Consider the following 17,500-nt stretch of genomic DNA (forward strand, 5'->3'; position numbering starts at 1 on the left):
GGCCTTACTGTTTTATGTTTTATTAAATCAATTGAGTATGCCCTAATCTTTTAATCCCCATTTTTTTTACGCTTCCTCAGCCAGGTTTGGAATAGCGGAGCAAGTAAAGTTATTATTAGCATAGCACAAAAAAAGCGTTCCTCATCATTAATATGTTTGCTAGTGGTAATTGCTTCTCGGGAAAATTGATGAATGCATCAAAGATGCACTTGCTACTGCTAGTACCCAGTATATCTAAGAATTCTTAATTGGTTGGTTTAAATAGCCCCGGACTGTCGAAACAAATGAGTATCCCGAACCTACACCGGGGTATTGACGGCGATTCTCAAATATCGCAGAACAGAATGGGATACGATGAGATAGAATACAATAGAAACAAAGACAAGGGAAACGAGTTATCTACTCTTCTTAACGGTCAAAGCAAACCCTTTCATTCCGAATTACAGATTTCGGAATCAATTCAATCTCCCCAAGTAGGATTCGAACCTACGACCAGTCAGTTAACAGCGACCGCTCTACCACTGAGCTACTGAGGAACAACGGGAAATTCGATCTCATAGAGTTCAATTCCCGTTCTCAACCCATGACCAATAGGAACTCGAAGTTTCCTTCGTAACTCGTCAAATTTCTTCACAGCGGCTCCCTTCCATGCCTCATTTCATAGGGAACCTCAAACTGGCTCTATTTCATTATATTACATCCATAAACTAATTCCATTCATTTAATATCCCTATCTTTGGTGTTATTGAGATAAGAGATGTCGTTTCTATTTCTAGTCTATCTATTTCTATAAATGGAAAATTATGCAAAATTGAAAATTGAAAAATCGTTATATAATAATCCAAAAATTGCAATAGAAGAAGAAAAAGAGAGGTTTGAGATGATTTTTCAATCTTTTATACTGGAGAATCTAGTATTCTTATGCATGAAGATAATGAATTCGATAGTTGTGGTCGGACTCTATTATGGATTTATGACCACATTTTCCATAGGGCCCTCTTATCTCTTCCTTCTTCGAGCTAGACTTGTGGAAGAAGGAACCGAGAAGAAAATAGCAGCAACAACTGGGTTTATTACGGGACAGCTCATAATGTTCATGTCTATCTATTATGCGCCTTACAGCTCATAATGTTCATGTCTATCTATTATGCGCCTTTGCATTTAGCATTGGGTAGACCCCATACAATAACTGTCATAGCTATACCCTATCTTTTATTTCAGTTCTTCGGCAATAGTCAAAAAAACTTTTTGAATTATGGATACAAGAATCCAAATTCAATACGTAATTTTAGTATTCAAAGAAGATTCTTTCAGAATCTTCTTTTTCAATTTTTAAATCCCCTTTTCTTACCGAGTTCCATATTCATGAGATTCATCAATATTTATTTGTTTCGATGTAACAATAAATTGCTATTTTTAACAAGTAGTTTTATTGGTTGGATAATAGGTCATACTTTTTTTATAAAATGGATTGAATTTTTATTAATCTGCATACAGCAAAATAATTGGATTAAATCTAATGTCCGTATTCAATCAAAAAAAGACATTCTGTCAGAATTTAGAAATTATATGTTTAAAATCTTTGCTTTTTTCTTATTTGTTACCTGTTTATATTATTTAGGAAGAACACCTCTCCCCTTTTTTAATAAAAAACTATTAGTATTAGAAAGTAAACAAAGCAATGAAATTTCTAAAAAAGGAAAAAAAAAAGATAAAGATATGTTACAAAAACCTCTTATAAATATTCTTTTCAATTATAAACGATGGAAGCGTCCATTTCGATATATAAAAAATAATGAATTTGAAAACATGGTAAAAAATGAAATTTCAGAATTTTTTTTTCATACATATCAACGTGATGGAAGAGAAAAAATATCTTTTACGTATCCACAAAATTTATCAAGTTTTGAAAAACTGATGGAAACAAAAATAGATTTCTTCACAAAAAAGAAAATTTCCTCTGATGATTTGTATAATGATTCGTACTATAGGAATGAAGAAAAAATAAACAAATTGAGCAATGAATTTATAAATCGCACAAAACTGATAGATAAGAAATTGATTTCTCTCGATATATTCGAAAATAGAATTCGATTTTGTGATGATGAAACTAAAAAAAAATATTTAACTAAAAGAAAAGATCCTTTGTTAAACGGACCCTTCCGTGGACAAATAAAAAACGGTTTTTCAACCTCAATCCAACATGAAAAAACTTACAAAAAAAATAACATTTTTATAAATAAAATTCAAGATATCTTTCTTTATAATAAGATTTCTAAAAAGAATAATAGTAATTCTCCAAAATTAGAGGAAAATAGAAAAACATTTGATAAAAAATTATTAGTAACTACATTTCTTTTTAATCTAATCAGTCAATTTTCATTAGTGTCAAGCTTAAATTCGCACGTACCTTATTTATTTACAGAACCTGAACAAGTAAAAATGAATTATAATTATGACGCAGAAAAAAAACAAATAATCAAAATATTATTTGATGCAATTACAACTGATTTGAACGAAAAAAGAAAAGTAAATCGAAAGAACACTAAGTCTATTAAAAGAAACGAAATCTGTAAAAAAGTACCTCGGTGGTCATACAAATTGATGGACGAATTAGAACAACTAGGTGGAAAAATTGAAGCAGATAATTCTCAAATTCGTTCTAGAAAAGGCAAACGTGTAGTCATTTTGACTAATAAAGATAAATTTTTTAAAAAATACAAGACTTATCGTGATCGTGGAGATACTGAAAATAATGAACAAAAAAACGAATTGGCTTTAAGACGTTATTCCCAACAATCGGATTTTCGAAGAGACATAATCAAAGGATCTATCCGTGCTCAAAGACGGAAAACAGTTACTTGGAAATTTTTTCAAAAAAGGGTGCATTCGCCGCTTTTTTTGGATAAAATTGAAAAATCAATATTCTTTTCTTTTCATAGTTTAAAATCAATGAAAAGATTTTTTATGTTAAATATTTGGATTCGTAAAAAGACAGAATTTCAAATTTTAGGTTCTATAGAGGAAAAAACAAAAAAAAGTCCGAAAAAAAAAGAGGAGGAAGCAAAAAAGGAAAATGCAGAAAGAAAACGTATAGAAATAGCAGAAGCCTGGGATAGCATTATATTTGCTCAAGTAATAAGAGGTGTTTTATTAATAACCCAATGCTTTATTAGGAAATATATTCTATTACCTTCATTTATAATAATTAAAAATACAATTCGTATACTATTTTTTCAAATTCCAGAATGGTCTGAAGATTATATGGATTGGAAGAGAGAAATATATATTAAATGCACGTATAACGGCGTTCAATTATCCGAAAGAGAGTTTCCGCAAAAATGGCTAACAGATGGGATTCAGATAAAAATATTATTTCCTTTTCGTCTAAAACCTTGGCATAAATCTAAAATACGATGTAATGAAAACAAAAAAAATTCAAAGAAAAAAAAGAACTTTTGTTTTTTAACAGTTTGGGGGATGGAAGTTGAATTGCCTTTTTCTAGTTCCACGAAAAATCCACTTTCCTTTTTCGACCCCATTTTAAAAGAACTAAAAAAAAAAAAGAAAAAATTTGAATTTTTCACTTTTCTAGTTCTAAAAGTTTTAAGTGAAAAATTCAAACTGTTTCTAAATATCGTAATAGAAAAAGCAAAAGGGATCATCCAAAGTATTCTTGAAATTATTAGAAAAAGTATAGTATTCCTCACGAAAAAAAAACAAGAATTTTTAAATTTAAAATATTTTTTTATTAAAAGGAAACCCCCAAAACTCGATGAATTGAGCGAAAACAAAAAATATTCAACAATTTGGAAGAATAATTCAATGATTTCTGAAGCAACCATTTCAATTCAATCGATAAAGTCGACAAATTTTTCATTGAAAAAAAAATCTATAAAGGATCTCAATACTAAGAGAAAAGTAGTTATTAAAAAAATAGAAAAAATGAAAAAAGAAGAAAAGAAAAGAGGACTTGGAATTCGCGAGACAAATATTCATTCGAAGAAAAAAATTTATGATAGTAAAAGGATAGAATTCGAAAAAAAAATTTTGCAGATATTCCAAAGAAGAAATATTAGCTTAACTAAAAAATCACATTCTTTTTTTCAATTTTTGATGAAAAAAATATACATAGATATCTTTCTATATATCATTTGTATTCCGAAAATCCAGCTACAACTTTTTCTTGAATCAACAAAAAAATTTTTAAATAAATGGCTTTACGATAATGAACCAAATACAGAAAGAAGTTATAAAACAAATCAAAGTATAATTCCCTTTCTTTTAAAATTACACAAATATTTTAATAATAAGAATAAGAATGCGAATTCACATAATTATTTTGATGTCTCCTTTTTGTCACAACCATATGTATTTTTAAATTTGTTACAAACCCGAATTATTAACATAAACATATATAAGTTAAGACTTCTTTTTCAATATAATAAAAATTTTTTTTTTCTGAAAAATGAAATAAAGGATTCTTTTTTTGGAGCACAAGGAATAGTTCATTCTAAAAGAAAACAAAATAACCTGCTCAATTCTGAACTAAATCAATGGACAAATTGGTTAAAGAATAATTATTATCAATATAACTTATCTAACAGTAGCTGGTCAAAATTAGTATCACAAAAATGGAGAAATAGAATCACTAAATGTGGTGTAACTCAAAATAAAAATTTAACCAAATGGGATTCATATGGAAAAAGCCCATTAATTCTTTACAAAGAACAACAAGGAATCCCATTAAAAAAAAAAATTAGAAAACAATATAAATACGATCTTTTATCCTATAATTTTATGAATTATGCAAATAAGAAAGACTCATATATTTATCGATATAGATCCCTATTTCAATCAAATAAAAACACAATGATTTCTTCTAATTACAATACATATAAAAAAGACTTATTTGATAGAATAAGTAATATTTTTATCAAGAATTATATAGCAGAAGATACTATTATTATAAATCCGGATAGAAAATATTTGGATTGGACGGGAATCAATAGAAAAATACTAAATCGTTCCATATGCAATCCGGAATTTTGGTTCTTTTCCAAATTTGTGATATTTTATAATACATTTAGGGGTAACTCGCAAATTATACCAATAAAATTACTTTATTTACATTCTCTTTTTTTACATTCTAAAGGAAATAAAAATGTTAGTGAAAAGAATATTACTAGAAAGAAAAAAAAAATAGATGTTTTTAGAACATCGAAAAAAAAACCCAAGAACAATATGGAGGCAGAACTTCAATTCTTAGTAAGAAATTTTTTGAATTTCCATTTAAACTGGAAAAATTTCTTAGGTCAAAAAATATTTAACAATGTAAAAGTATATTGTCTCCTTATTAGATTGACAAATTTAAGAAAAATTACTATAGCCTCTATTCAAAGAGGAGAACTAGGTCTAGATATTATGATGATTCAAAAACAGACGAATTTAACTCTTTCAGGCTTAAGGAAAAAGAAAAATAATAAATTTAGGAAAAAAGAACTATTTGTTATCGAACCAGTTCGCCTGTCTAGAAAAAATAATAAACAATTTTTTAAGTATAAAATGATGGGTTTTTCATTAATTCATAAGAATAAACGCAAAATTTATAAAAAATACTCAGAAAAAATTCATGTTAATAAGAAATTTTTTGATAAATACATTACAAGAACAAAAGATCAAAAGATAACAGAAAACAAAGAAAACGAGAAATTTAATTTACTTGTTCCTGAAAACATTTTATCTGCTAGACGTCGTAGAGAGTTGAGAATTAGAATTTGTTTAGATCCAAATAATATAAATAGTATGCATAGAAACACAATATTTTATAATGAAAATAAAGTCCAAAATTGTTTTAAAGTTTTGACTAAAAAAAGAAATGAGAAAGAGAAAAAAAAACTAATGAATTTCAAAATTTTTCTTTGGCCAAAATATCGATTAGAAGATTTAGCTTGTATAAATCGTTATTGGTTTAATACCCATAATGGAAGCCGTTTCAGTATAGTAAGGATACATATGTATCCGCGTGTGAAAATTCGTTAATCTAATTTTGTTTTCTATTTAGCATATGTATCTATCTATAGATAGATACATAGGTTAAACAAATACACGTATTTTGGTATGGCATTGATTTTAATTCAATGATGTATACATAAAAAAAAAGCATTAACAAAATTATCTTTTTTTATCTAATGTAATGTATACAATTCTTTTTTATATATCAAACTAGTCTCCTTTATACTATATCTATTTAAATTCTCTATTTCAATTGGATTGATTTCAGTTATCAAAAAAATTAGATTTCGGATTTCTATCAAAAAATTAAAAATGAGTGTCATTCTAATTACTGATCAATAAAAATATCTATAAAAATCGAGGAGAAGGAAAAACTTTTATTTTTTTATGGTAAAAAAGTCATTTATACCTGTTATTTCACAAGAAAAAAAAGGAAAAAAACCGGGATTGGTTGAATTTCAAATATTCAAATTTACCAATAGAATACGAAGACTTACTTCACATTTTGAATTGCACCGAAAAGACTACTCATCCCAAACAGGTTTACGTAAAATTTTGGGAAAACGGCAAAGATTACTGTCTTATTTGTCAAAGAAAGATGGAATACGGTATAAAAAATTAATCAATCAGTTTAATATTCGGCAGTCACAAATTCGTTAAATTGAAGAGTAATTTTCAATTATTCGATTTATTAGATCTTGAATTTGGATGAACTTTTTTTTTAAGCGATTCATAAAAGAATAAATCGAGCAAAAACCTATGAATATCTCAACGAAAAGAAAGGACTTCATGATAGTCAATATGGGGCCTCACCACCCATCAATGCACGGTGTTCTTAGACTTATTGTTACTCTAGATGGTGAGGATGTTATTGATTGTGAACCGATATTGGGTTATTTACACAGAGGAATGGAAAAAATAGCGGAAAACCGAACAATTATACAATATCTGCCTTATGTAACACGTTGGGACTATTTAGCTACAATGTTCACAGAAGCAATAACTGTAAATGGACCAGAACAGTTGGGAAATATTCAAGTACCTAAAAGAGCCAGCTATATCCGAGTAATAATGTTGGAGTTAAGCCGTATAGCTTCTCACCTACTATGGCTAGGACCTTTTATGGCAGATATTGGTGCACAAACACCTTTTTTCTATATTTTCAGAGAAAGAGAATTAATATATGATCTATTTGAAGCTGCCACAGGTATGAGAATGATGCATAATTTTTTTCGTATCGGAGGGGTAGCGACTGATCTACCTTATGGTTGGATAGATAAATGTTATGATTTCTGCGATTATTTTTTAACAAGTATTGCTGAATATCAAAAACTTATTACGCGAAATCCTATTTTTTTAGAACGGGTTGAGGGCGTCGGTGTTGTTGATGTAAAAGAAGTTATTAATTGGGGTTTATCAGGACCGATGCTTCGGGCTTCCGGAATACAATGGGATCTACGTAAAGTGGATAATTATGAATGTTACGAAGAATTTCATTGGGAAGTTCAATGGCAAAAAGAAGGAGATTCATTAGCTCGTTATTTAGTTCGAATTGGTGAAATGATAGAATCCATAAAAATTATTCAACAGGCTTTGGAAGGACTTCCCGGCGGTCCATATGAAAATTTAGAAATCCGCTGCTTTGATAGAGAAAAAGAGCCAGAATGGAATGAGTTTGAGTATCGATTTATTAGTAAAAAATCGTCTCCGAGTTTTGAATTGCCAAAACAAGAACTTTATGTAAGAGTTGAAGCCCCCAAGGGAGAATTAGGGATTTTTCTAATAGGGGATCAAAATGGTTTTCCTTGGAGATGGAAAATTCATCCGCCCGGTTTTATAAATTTGCAAATTCTTCCTCAATTAGTTAAAAGAATGAAATTGGCCGATATTATGACAATACTAGGTAGCATAGATATTATTATGGGAGAAGTTGATCGTTGAAATGATAATTGATTTAACAGAAATACAAGATATACATTTTTTTTTCAGATTGCAATTTTTGAAAGAGATATATGGAATTCTTTGGGTATTTGTGCCTATTTTTATTTTGATATTAGGAATTACTATAAGTGTACTAGCAATTGTATGGTTAGAAAGAGAAATATCTGCAGGGATACAACAGCGTATTGGACCTGAATACACCGGTCCTTTTGGAGTTCTTCAAGCTCTAGCAGACGGAACAAAATTACTTTTTAAAGAGAATCTTATTCCATCTAGAGGAGATATTCGTTTATTTAGTTTCGGCCCATCTATCTCAGTCATATCCATTATAATAAGCTATTCAGTAATTCCTTTTGGCTATAACTTTGTTTTATCTGATCTGAATATTGGTGTTTTTTTATGGATTGCTATTTCGAGTATTGCCCCCATTGGACTTCTTATGTCAGGATATGGGTCAAATAATAAATATTCCTTTTTGGGTGGTCTACGAGCAGCTGCTCAATCAATTAGTTATGAAATACCATTAACTCTATGTGTGTTATCGATATCTCTATGTGTGCTTCGTTGAGACATAAATTTTTTGATACTATTTCTTATAAGCCTCTCCTTATATTTAAAGTACAAAAAGAATCTATAAAGAATATATATATATTCTTTTCGCATTTGGATTGAATAATTGAATCAGATAGTTATATGAGTGCAATAAAACAGCTTTTTTTGAATATAATTTATAGAATACTCTATTACTTATAGAGAAAGTATGATGATTTCAAATTGCAGTAAAAATATTGAGTCTAATTTTCTATGTATAAGAATAAGGTGAAAAAATCAATGAAATTCTAGAATTAGATTCTATATATTATATTCTATGTATAGAAGTGGTTGTTTTTCCCAAGATTTGTTGATTAGTAATCCTGTCTTGAAGCGGACGCAAAAGACCAACCTTTTTCAAATTTTCAATATCATTTGTATGAATTAGCATACATATATTAACAAAATTAAAAAAAGGCATTAATATAATAAAAAAAATTAATGGATGGCTAGAAACACCAAAATACACAAAAGATTAGTAACGTATATTTCTTTTTTAAATTATCCAATTTATGTATAATATAAAAAGAATACTAATGGGGACTTGAAGTTGGTAGAAAAAATAAGGCAGTACTCCCCCCAATTCCGATCTAGAGTATACTTCCATCCATTGATTGAATAAATAACTATCAGGAACGAAATAATCCTTTAATTTTTTGAAGTCCCCTTTTGCTTGCACAAAAAGGAATAAGATAAGAGGTAAAAGTGATCTCCTTTTTCTTTTTTGTCTTATATACTCCATATTTATGGAGATAATCATAATTTAAAAAAAGAACATCTAATTATTTTTCGGAATCGAAAATGATGTGGGAGTTCTTGATAATTTTAAAAGAGTATTTTATGCAAAAATGAAATTAAGTTATTACTCAACAAATTTAATTTTGAATTTTTTAAAGGATGAGATCAATTCAGAAGTACCTTTTGTATTTTTTATTTATCTAAAGAAATTCAATAAATGTGCAAATGTTTTTATTTTTTAAATAAGTGTGTATTCATTTAAAAATTTTTTTTAGAACAGACAGAATTCCATGGGTCTAATTCAGAACCGTCCGAGAAAATAGAATCTTATCTATCTTAGGGATATATCAAGGGAGAAATAATTGGCCGGGTTCTTATATTTTTTTAAGGCTTTAAAGGAGCCGTATGAGATGAAAATCTCATGTACGGTTCTGTAATAGAGATGGTAACAGTAATGTCATCACCGACTAGGATTATCTAACAGTTTAAGTACAGTTGATATAGTTGATGCACAATCCAAATATGGTTTTTGGGGATGGAATTTGTGGCGGCAACCTATGGGTTTCCTCGTTTTTCTAATCTCTTCCCTAGCAGAATGTGAAAGATTACCTTTTGATTTACCAGAAGCGGAAGAAGAACTAATAGCGGGTTATCAAACCGAATATTCCGGTATCAAATTTGGTTTATTTTATGTTGCTTCCTATTTAAACCTATTCGTTTCTTCCTTATTTGTAACAGTTCTTTATTTTGGTGGTTCAAATTTCTCTATTCCGTACATCTTCGTTTCTAATTTTTTTCAAATAAATAAAACATACGGAGTTTTTGTAACGATAATTGGTATCTTTATTACACTAGTTAAAACTTATTTATTCATATTCGTTTCTATCACAACAAGATGGACTTTGCCTAGGCTACGAATAGATCAATTATTAAATCTTGGGTGGAAGTTTCTTTTACCCATTTCTCTTGGTAATCTATTATTAACAACGTCGTCTCAACTGTTTTCACTGTAAAAAAAATGTGGACCTTCTATATTCAAAATTCAGAACTTGTTTTAAACAAGAGAAAGAAAAAAAATATTCAGAGCTATTCACGATATGTTCCTTATGGTAACTGAATTCATAAATTATAGTGAACAAATAATACGAGCTGCTAGATATATTGGTCAAGGTCTCATGATTACCTTATCTCATGCAAATAGGTTACCCGTAACTATTCAATATCCTTATGAAAAAATAATCTCATCAGAACGTTTTCGCGGTCGAATACATTTTGAATTTGATAAATGCATTGCTTGTGAAGTATGTGTTCGTGTCTGTCCTATAGATCTACCCATTGTTGATTGGAAACTAGAAACTGATATTCGAAAAAAACGGTTGCTTAATTACAGTATTGATTTTGGAATCTGTATATTTTGTGGTAACTGTATTGAGTATTGTCCAACAAATTGTTTATCAATGACCGAAGAATATGAACTTTCAACTTATGATCGCCACGAATTGAATTATAATCTAATTGCTTTGGGTCGTTTACCAGTATCAGTAATTGATGATTATACAATTCGAACAATTCAAATAAAATGATTTCAAAATTCTTCACAAAAATAATTGAATTTCTCTATATATAGAATAAAAAAAAAGATATTCTATTTTTTTGAAATGACTCTTTGGCATAAAGAAAAGAATGAAATTCCATTGATTCTATAACAACTGTACCTAATAACAATTCACATATCTTATCTTAGGATTTGGTGAATTTCTATGCACAGATAATTTTCGTATTTAACAAGTTTTTTCCTGGTCATATCAATAAGGTCATGAAATTTCTATTTATCTTTTATTTTACATATAATGGATTTGTCCGAATCGCTACATGATTTTATTTTAATCTTTCTTGGATCAGGTCTCATATTAGGAAGTCTAGGAGTAGTATTCTTTACGAATCCGATTTTTTCTGCTTTTTCATTGGGACTAGTTCTTGTTTGTGTATCTTTATTCTATATTTTATCAAACTCCCATTTCGTAGCTGCCTCACAGCTACTTATTTACGTGGGCGCTATAAATGTTTTAATAATATTTGCTGTGATGTTTATGAATGGTTCGGACTATTACCAAAATTTTCGTGTTTGGACCGTTGGGGATGGAATTACTTTGATGGTTTGTACCAGTATCTTTCTTTCACAAATAACTACTATTCTAGAGACATCATGGCACGGAATTATTTGGACGACAAGACCCAATCAGATTTTAGAGCAAGATTTGATAAGTACTAGTCAACAAATTGGAATTCATTTATCAACAGATTTTTTTCTTCCATTTGAACTAATTTCAATAATTCTTTTAGTTGCTTTAATAGGTGCAATTTTTGTGGCTCGCCAATAAGAAAGTTTTCGAACTAATAAAATAATATAAATTACATTTTGTTAGAATTTATTACATTTCTTTTTTGTTGAATTATATGTTAAGGAAAAAGAATATTTATGTATAAAGTATAAAATCTTTTTGCAAATACTTGATTTTGTTGTAGACTTATTATGTTAGGCAATAAAATCCGTTGAATTCATATTCATATCGAAATGAATAAAAATTGAAAAGGAGTTGGTCAATGATATTCGAGCATACACTTGTTTTGAGTGCTTATTTATTTTCTATAGGTATCTATGGATTGATCACGAGCCGAAATATGGTTAGAGCCCTTATGTGTCTTGAACTTATACTAAATGCAGTTAATATAAATCTCGTAACCTTTTCTGATTTTTTTGATAGGCGGCAACTAAAAGGAAATATTTTTTCAATTTTTGTTATAGCTGTTGCAGCCGCTGAAGCAGCTATCGGACCAGCTATTGTTTCCTCAATATATCGTAATAGAAAATCAACCCGTATCAATCAATCAAATTTGTTGAATAAATAGTATTATTCATAAAAAAAAGTCTAATTTTGAATAGTGTGTACTATATAATCCATTCAAATTAGCAGAAATGATATATCCTTTTTAATCATGTTTGCGTTTGCGAAAACAAAGATAAGAAATCAAAGTATCTTGGTTCTATTCTCTTATTAGTTATTAATCTATAAATATATTTTTAGTAGCAAAATTCTTATAAATCATTGATTCATCTGGTATATAATATAGATATATATATATAGATATATATATATCATATATAGATATATATAATTGGTTTACCAATTTACTAGATTGAAAATGTTGAATTTTTGATGTTCAAGGATTATGTTCCAATGTCACATTCAGTAAAGATTTATGATACATGTATAGGATGTACTCAATGTGTACGAGCCTGCCCAACAGATGTATTAGAAATGATACCTTGGGACGGATGTAAAGCTAAACAAATTGCTTCTGCCCCAAGAACAGAGGACTGTGTTGGTTGTAAGAGGTGTGAATCCGCCTGTCCGACGGATTTCTTAAGTGTTAGAGTTTATTTATGGCATGAAACAACTCGAAGCATGGGTCTAGCTTATTGATACGTTTCAAAAAGAACCGCATACAAGTACTTTTTTTTACTGGCAAAAACCCGGGCTCAAAATAAAAAAATATTTTGAGCCCGGGTTTTTGGTATATCTTATTTTTATCACGAATTATTTTCCTTGGTTAACAACAGTTGTAGTTTTGCCAATAGTCGGAGGTTCTTTAATTGTCTTATTTCCCCATAAAGGAAATAAGACAATTAAATGGTATACTTATTGTATATGTTTCATAGATCTCCTTCTAATAACCTTATGTATTTTGTTATCATTTCGAATTAGATGATCCACTAATCCAATTGACAGAAAATTATAAATGGATCCATTTTTTTGACTTTTACTGGAGATTCGGAATAGATGGACTCTCTCTAGGACCCCATTTATTAACGGGATTTATCACTACGTTAGCTACGTATCAGCTCAACCGGTTACTCGAGAATCTAAATTATTCTATTTTCTAATGTTAGCAATGTATAGTGGTCAACTAGGAACATTTTCTTCTCAAGACATTTACTTTTTTTCATCATGTGGGAATTAGAATTAATTCCCGTTTATCTACTTTTATCTATGTGGGTGGAAAAAAACGTTTGTATTCAGCTACAAAGTTTATTTTGTACACTGCGGGAAGTTCTGTTTTTTTATTACTGGGAATTCTGGGTATGGGTTTCTATAGTTCTAATGAACCAACATTAATTTTTGAATCATTAACTAATCAATCATATCCCGTGGCACTGGAAATAATCTTCTATATGGGATTTCTTATTGCTTTTGCTGTCAAATCACCAATTATACCCTTACATACATGGTTACCTGATACCCATGGAGAGGCGCATTACAGCACTTGTATGCTTTTAGCCGGAATATTATTAAAAATGGGAGCATATGGGTTGGTTCGAATTAATATGGAATTATTATCTCGCGCTCATTCTATATTTTGTCCCTGGTTAATGTTATTAGGTTTCCATTCAAATAATCTATGCAGCTTCAACATCTCTTGGTCAACGCAATGTAAAAAAAAGAATAGCTTATTCCTCGGTCTCTCATATGGGTTTCTTAATTTTAGGAATTGGTTCTATAAGCGAGACAGGGCTGAATGGGGCTATTTTACAAATAATCTCTCACGGATTTATTGGTGCTGCCCTTTTTTTCTTGGCGGGAACTAGTTATGATAGACTACGTCTTCTTTATCTCGACGAAATGGGTGGAATGGCTATCCCAATGCCAAAAATATTCACGATTTTCACTACCTTATCGATGGCTTCTCTTGCATTACCGGGCATGAGCGGTTTTGTTGCAGAATTTATAGTATTATTGGGAATAATTACCAATCAAAATATCTTTTCATCACAAAAATACTCATAACTTTTGTAACTGCAATTGGAATGATATTAACACCTATTTATTTATTATCTATCTTACGTCAAATGTTTTATGGATACAAGCTTTATTAAATAAACAAAATTCTTATTTTTTTGATTCGGGGCCACGAGAATTATTTATTTTCAATTTCTATCCTTATACCCGTAATAAGTATTGGCATTTATCCAGATTTTATTTTTTCAATTTCGGCTGACAAGGTTGAAGCTATTCTCTCTCATTTTTTATAGATAGTTTTTGGGAATAAATGAAAAAGAAAAAATAGAAATCAATCCGATGCACAATAAAAAAAAATGGATTTCTTTTTGTATTTTCTTAATTACATAAAAAATGAAATTGAATTCTAATTGAATATTTTTGTTGTTTGTGAGAACCCCTTGAATCAATATTACATTACTTGATTCAATGGGGTCTTAATCATTTTATTGGGAGTTTTTTTTCTTATTCTATAGAATGTTCCCAATATTTGTGAATTTTTTTAAATTAATTAGGTGTAAATGAACCATAAACTATGTAGTCCTATTCCTAAAAGATTTATCCCTAAATAACATATCCAAATTATAAGAAAGCCTATGGAGGCCACTATTGAAGAATTTCTATATTCCAATTTTTTATTTTTTCTAGTATGTAAATAAAATGCGAAAATAGTCCAAGTAATAAAAGCCCAAGTTTCCTTTGGATCCCAATTCCAATATGATCCCCATGCCTCATTAGCCCATACTGCTCCAGATATATTACCTATTGTTAAAAAGATAAAACCTAGACTAATAGTACGGTAACCGCCAACGATCCAATTGTTGAATAAATTGATATCTATAATAATTTCTATAAGACGAATAAACGGAAAAGGAGTTTGTTGTAAAATATTCTTTTTATCATTCATATTCATATATTGATTTCAGCAAAAGAAAAGGATTCATTAAAAAAAAACAAAGTCTTGCTTTTACCAAGAATTTGTATGAGTTCTTGAAATGTAATGACTAAAATAGCCACTGATATTAATGATCCACATAAAAGAGTTGTATAACCCAATCATCATACTTACGTGCATCATTAACCAATGGGACTGTAAAGCAGGCACTAATTTTAAGGATTCATGCATTTCGGTTAAAAGACCCGAAGTAGCAAAGCCTTGGGGTAAAAAGGAATACTTGGTGTTATTATTGTATTGAAATAGTCATTTTTTTGTTTTTTGAAGCAAAGAACCATATAAAAGATAGAAAAAGTCCATGAAAGAAATATTAAATGATTCATATAAATTACTAAATGGTAAATGGCCTGAAAAATCCAACGAGTAACTAACAATCCTGTGATACAAAAAAAGGTTATTATCATGCCTTTTTTGAACAAATTGTATAATCCTATGATTTCATTGCCTAATAATAAGGTTATCAAATGAATTGAAATTAAAATAGATACGACCGAAAAGGATATATGAGTTAATATATGCTCTAAAGTGGAAAAACCATATAGAATGAAAAAATAGAAATACTTGGAAATAGAAATAATAATTCTTTATAGGAACTTTTTTTTAGAAGATAAGATGCCGCTACTCGGACTCGAACCGAGATGCTCTAGCACTGCTTCCTAAGAGCAGCGTGTCTACCAATTTCACCATAGCGGCTGACCTCGAAACCATAATAACCCAATTTTAGTCAATTGTCGAGATTCAAAGAATCAATTAAAACACAATATTTGTTTACTAAACATTCAATAAAATAATTTTAAAAGAATTCTATTAGAATCTATTAAATATAGAATGTAAATATCATAATATAGAATGTAAATATCCTAAATTCATAACTGAATCTTATATTCTATATCAATTTTATATTCATTATTTTGGTATTTAAAAAAGAGTCGTTGAATCCAGTTAATTGAAATTATTCTAACGTTTATATTTTGTTACAGAAAAAGCTTTTTGAATTCCCCGTAAAAAATAGATTGCCCTAATGAAAAAGCTTTTAATGCTGTAAAATATCCCTTCTTTTTCCATAAAGTGTTCCGAATAAGTTTTTTTGATATAGACGTGCGCTTTTTTTGGAACTGCCATAGAATTAGTATAGTTTTTTATTGTTATAGAATTTTATGTGAAAGACATTTTGCGGTAAATGAAAATTAAGTTTATCTCTAATTAGACATATATTTTATATTTTGAATTTCCATTTTTGTTTTTATTATATTTATAATAAGAATATAATACTTTTTAGAAAGTTTTCCCCAAATCGCTATTTCTTATTGTAAATAAAAACTTAATTAGTTAAGTTAAATTTAATGAACTAAACCAATGTTCAAAAAATATTGTCCAAAAGAGTCAGAATAATGAATAATCGATTATTCTATTTTATTAAATTCTATCTTTCTTTGTTATTAACCGAAACCATTCCTTTACTTTACAAAAAAGATAAAAGAAAAACCTAAGAAACCAAATTCATTAGAATCCTAATTTTTTTCTTTATTGTATGGAATATACACATCAATATTCATGGATCATACCTTTTATTCCATTCCCAGTTCCGATGTTTAATAGGAGTGGGACTTCTACTTTTTCCCACTGCAACGAAAAATATTCGCCGTATTTGGGCTTTTCCTAGTATCTTATTGTTAACTATAGTTATGATTTTTTCGCTTGATTTGTCTATTCATCAAATCAAGAATAGTTTGTTTTTTCAATATGTATGGTCTTGGACCATAAATAATGATATTTCTTTAGAGTTTGGGTACTTGATCGATTCACTTACTTCTATTATGTCAATATTAATTACTACGGTTGGCATTCTCGTTCTTATTTATAGTGATAATTATATGTCTCATGATCAAGGATATTTGAGATTTTTTGCTTATCTTACTCTTTTTAATATTTCAATGTTGGGATTAGTTACTAGTTCGAATTTGATACAAATTTATTTTTTTTGGGAATTAATTGGAATGTGTTCTTATTTATTAATAGGCTTTTGGTTCACCCGCCCTATTGCGGCAAATGCTTGTCAAAAAGCATTTGTAACGAATCGTGTAGGGGATTTTGGTTTATTATGGGAATTTTAGGTCTTTATTGGATAACGGGTAGTTTGGAATTTCGGCATTTGTTTCAAATTATAAATAATTTGATTTCTAAAAATGAAATGAATATTTTTTTTTTTACTCTGTATGCCCTCTTGCTATTTTGTGGCTCAGTTGCAAAATCTGCCCAATTTCCTCTTCATGTATGGCTACCCGATGCTATGGAGGGACCTACTCCAATTTCTGCCCTTATACATGCTGCTACTATGGTAGCCGCTGGAATTTTTCTTGTGGCTCGTCTTTTTCCTCTTTTCATAGTGCTACCCAAAATAATGAACGCAATAGCTTTTATA

The sequence above is a fragment of the Vigna unguiculata genome, unplaced genomic scaffold (genome assembly GCF_037176805.1).
Source record: "Vigna unguiculata cultivar grain cowpea cultivar isolate G323 ecotype 2 unplaced genomic scaffold, ASM3717680v1 ptg000285l, whole genome shotgun sequence".
Taxonomy (NCBI): domain Eukaryota; kingdom Viridiplantae; phylum Streptophyta; class Magnoliopsida; order Fabales; family Fabaceae; genus Vigna; species Vigna unguiculata.